The sequence below is a fragment of the Carcharodon carcharias genome, chromosome 7 (genome assembly GCF_017639515.1).
Source record: "Carcharodon carcharias isolate sCarCar2 chromosome 7, sCarCar2.pri, whole genome shotgun sequence".
Classification (NCBI taxonomy): Eukaryota; Metazoa; Chordata; class Chondrichthyes; order Lamniformes; family Lamnidae; genus Carcharodon; species Carcharodon carcharias.
Genome location: NC_054473.1, coordinates 127,209,014 through 127,213,985, shown reverse-complemented (window position 1 = coordinate 127,213,985; position 4,972 = coordinate 127,209,014). Strand labels below are relative to the sequence as shown.

Below are 4,972 nucleotides of genomic sequence, written 5' to 3'. Positions count from 1 at the left end.
CAATCAAAGTGCCCAAATAGGAACCAGAATGCAAATTTCCAGTACAATGAATGTTACCATATGAAACTGAACCTATTTACAAAATAGTAAAACAGAAATGTTAACTGCAAATGCATAGATAGATCTCAATGGGTGTGAGAAAATCTGTACACTAATTCTACTAAAGTTTAGCAGAAAAACAAATCTGCATTCATTCAGTGGAAATGTATATAACTGATTTGTCAGCACCACAGAGTGTATATTATTTGGATTTTTGAACCTATGATAAACCATGCTTAATTATCATTTAATAAGCATTCTCCCTCACCAAAGCTGTTAGACCCCGAATCACTAAGGGACATAAAACATTTATTTCCTTTTCAAACCATTATTAGATGAAACACGTTATATCAAGTGCACAGGCTTTTCTCAGCCAAACACCATGTCAGCATTTTTTTTGAAAGCTCGTCCATCATCTAAAACTGAAAGTATAATTCAAAAACAGTCAACTCGAAAGTAGTTTTGATGAGCAAGCATGCATATATAAATTGTTCTTTTTCGCCCTGAACACCTTCCTAATCTATAAATGAATGCCATGAAACTATCACCTCAAAAAAAAAGACATCCAAGGACATTCAGAAGTATGAAAATGTTCAGTATATATTGTTGCTCTCTGGGCTTACATAAACTGCATTCACTTGTTTACTTTTATTTTAACCCTTGTCTCTTCACAATGAAGATTTGTTTAAAAATTACAGAACTCCTATAACTACTTCGCATGTATATTTTAATGCTTGAATAATAACCTTTCATCTCTCCCCCGGCCTCACAGTCCACCCACCCACACCAAAACTTAAAGGCTGTAAGTATCAATCTGTTTGCTGAAGTTGAAAATGCCTTGCCTGGTCTTCTAAACAATTTGTCATGCTGAGAATCCGAATTACCTGTTGTCCAACAAATACATTGCCAGATGTAACAACGCAATAGTAGAGGCATTAGCTTTTGCCTTCATGTTTCAGTGGTAACCATGGCAAGCAATAAGGATAAACTCAATAACTGACCAGAATCATTAGTGACCATCTTGCAACAGTCCAGTGAATGCCTTTCGGCAAGTCAGGATTGAAACATCAGCAAGTATTCTTCCTTACTCTATCATAAAATCATCAACACAAACACCTGCAAACTCTCATCCTTTATTCCAGCTTTCTCACCCTCCCCCATTGCAAATACTTTAAACTATTTCACATCCAAAAAATAAGTTACAAGAGCTGCAGTAACACATTCCTAAGTTACACATGAAGCATTGAAAAAGCTTTTTACTTTGACATTCACTTCACCAAATCTTTTGACAATACAAGAAAGGGCAGATCAGTAATACAGATGAAATTATAAGGTGCAAGATATTGTTTGCATGCTCCAGAGTCAAACACAGTTTGAAGGGATTCTATTATGAAATAGCCTACTTAAAACAAAGGCCCTTTTCCCAACACGTTTAAACAGCACATCGCAATAATTGTGAAAAACAAAAATCAGCAACAGTCACAACCGATGCATGAAATCGTGTATAAAGGCTCAAGCAATTAAATCAATGGTTGTCGGAAACTAATCATACCTAAAATACCAGAAATAAATTAACGCAGTTAACAACTCAGTAACAAAACCACACAAAACGACACCAGGTAACAGCCTGTACTTACAAAAACCACAGAAGTTCAAATCCCACTTCCCGATTTGTCTTTTCCCAGTAAGTCTTAGATTCACTGAATCAGAGGTGCACCAGTGAAAATACAGCTCTCATCTCCACTTTGTCCTCTGCTTCTTTGGGGCCACAACATAAAAGAACATGACAAGTAAGAATTACAAACAGAGCTCTGAGATCGTATTTACTCTATCAGTCTTGGTCTGTACTTGCTTTCTCGTCAGGGCTAATTTACATATGCCTGTCAAAGCACATGGGATGAGGAAACTGGCTGATGATTGGAGAAATCCGTCAGCTATTTAACTCTTTAAAGTATCCTTTAAGGTAGTTCAAAGTTAAAGCTAATGGAAGTAAAATTGACAGCAAATGCCAACACTGGACATTTATTGCCTAGTCCCAGTTTAAAGAATTCCAAAATATCAGAAAACCACTTTTCTATATTACACTTTTATCTGAACCCCTGATAATTACACTGTCTTGAAATAAGGCAGTATTAGCAGAATTTATAAGTAATTAGTTTTTCAACTACCAGTGTCTTGAATTATTTATGTAATGTGAATTTCCACATTTCTAAAGACTATCTTCAAATATACTCATTGTATGTTACATATTAGAGCCAACAATAATTAATATAAAATAGCCTTTGGATCACTATAAAAAGTTCTCCAGCAGAAGCAGCCATTCAAAAATCCTCTCCATAGTGCTTATCTATACCATTCTGAAAGTCAACATATTGTAATCATTTATAAATTTTAAAATATGCACCTAGCATTCATCTCACCTTAAATTTGTTCATACACCCAAGCTGTGATAGTTGCAGCATTTTAACTCTGGCACAACATCTAACTATCCATGTAAGTGTTCTTCTGTACTAAACTAATGAATCCCATTCAAATGCAAATCAAAAAGTTAAAGCACTGGAAACATATACTGCCCGATTGCAGCAGTCAAACTGTCGGCATAACTATAAATGAAAAAAATTAAGAAATGAGTAATAGTAGATAAAATGTGTATTTTGTTAAATTTATCAGCCTATTTTCTCTCACTAACAAACCAATTTCTCATTCTTAGTTTTGCACAAGATGAAACTGCCAACAAATCTTCTGTTTTAGGAGCAAGAATTTAGACACTTAACATGCATTAAAAATTCCACAATAAAGTTATGAAACCTTTTCTTTTGCAATATATCAATAATTGGCATGAATAAAGAGTTCTAACATGCAATACTTCCAAAATATCAGCTTGTAAACTTCAAAGTTTATTGGTGTAGTTTTAAAATATTTCCTAAATGACAAAAAAAATTTCTATTTTCAACTTTATCTGAATTCCCAAACAATTTATCCAGCAACAATCGAGCAAGGGTACACAGTTTAAATATAAAAGTCCTTCACATTTTCAGAAACAAAATTTGGACCATTAAAGTTAAACTGGATGGGTGTGTTAATTTCAGGAACACCTGTCTTACTTTGTTTTCCGGGGAGAGCGCGAACACAGTCCCCCAGTACCACAAATTTTGCAGCCAAGTATCCTGCATTTGGGGACATCGCAGGCGTCAGCACATCCAGAGTGCCTTGTCCTGGGGGAACAACATTCATGATCATGGTTTCTCCTCTGCACCCCCTCCTCCTCACACTGGGTTAATATAAATGACGAGGTATGAGGAATCCTGGGGATTGGGTCTTGAACCTTATTAAATTGAGGAAGGAGGTTTAAGAGCAGCTCGTGGTAGATGCTGTAGATTTAATATTTGGTCTGTTGCACTAGCAGGTAACTTATTGCATTATTGTAGTCAGAGCTTCTGGAGACAGGATGCTGAATAGGGGAATCAACCCAGAGCAGCAGTGATCGGAATGGTGGCTGTAGTACTTTTTTTGTTCCTCCGATATTTATGGCTGCTTTTCCCCACTGCTTCAGGGCAAATCAGTGTTCTAGTATGGGCGGAAATCAGGTAGCTGGACTTCCAGCTGAGATTGTGCAGGCGATGTTCAGTCCAGCCAATCTGCTATTATAAGGACCTACTGCCTGATTCAGATGAGCGCCCCGTGATTCTGTGGTAGGCCCTTCTGAAGTGGAAGTTAGCCAGATTGGGAGGATGGGGTGGTAAGCTTTTCTCCAACACTTCAGGGAAGCTACCAGCCTGTTCATACCCTGCAAAACCAGTACCAATCTACCTCTTAATTTCTTATTACAATTTGTGTAGCTGCCTAGATTGTGATAGCTAAAACTGAAATTCTCTTGTCTACTAAACATCTTAAGGATTTAAGAAATCTGCAGGAAATACTAAAACCTTCTTTGATTCTTCAGAGGCTTGAACGCCTACTTCAGTCTGCTGATTTAACTAAGAAACAATCTTATAGCAACAAAATATTCATGCTTTTGTAAAGTTGCATATGATGCCTGTCTTTGCTTACTGTTAAACATGAATGGTCACTTACATGTTTCAGATGATTCATGACTTGCTACAAGTAGTCACTGTAATTAAAATTAAAACAGTAAGGAAGGTATTCCATATTTGCCAACTGAATACCAGAATTAAAAATGACCCATAATTCATGACTCATAATTAACTAATTTAAGAGTTGCTTGTGAGGGTCAAATTACAAGCTGATGACATTAATATTCATCTGGTAAATTTCAAATAATGCATTTTTAGAAATCAGCTTAATTTTCCTATACTTGATTTGAATTTATAATTTCATTGCACTTTTAATTAATTGTAAATTGCAATGTGATCTAGTCCAACACACTTTCTAGTAGGAATCACTGGACAGCATTTAAACCAAAAATGTTGGTTAACTGGCCAACCATGAAGAAACTAGGAATGTGACTAAGAACAGATTATCCTTGGTCATGGCATAAATGGGCTCATCAAGCTCCCAAGATATCACTTTTTGCATGTTTAAGGAAATCCAACAGTACGTGAAATCCAATTGTTTGCGTTCAAGGGTTCTTCCAATACATCACAGGAATTTCAGTGAAAAGTAACTTCCCCTCATTTTTGTGTTAAGCTTTTTTTAAATTAACATTAACAGTACTTATACTTTACTCCTTGCACGTTTACTCTATTTTTATGTGATCAAGAAATAGTTAAGTTAAAGGAGAATATTCCATCTACGTACACTGCCTATATTTCTAGGCTCAGCAAATCTTGAACTGTGCATGAAAACAAAAAATTGCTGGAAATACAAAGCAGGTCTGAAAGCATCTGTGATAGTTCTAATGGGAGGCCATTGGCCTGAAACATTGGGCAGAATATTGTGCTCATCGGGCAGGCGTGCATCCGACCTGAACGAG

General features: G+C 36.2%; 1 pseudogene; it reads right to left on the bottom strand.

Annotated features, from left to right (window-relative positions):
* Window positions 1-3,152: 3,152 nt before the first annotated feature.
* LOC121280634 lies at window positions 3,153-3,293 on the bottom strand (annotated as a pseudogene).
* Window positions 3,294-4,972: the final 1,679 nt, after the last annotated feature.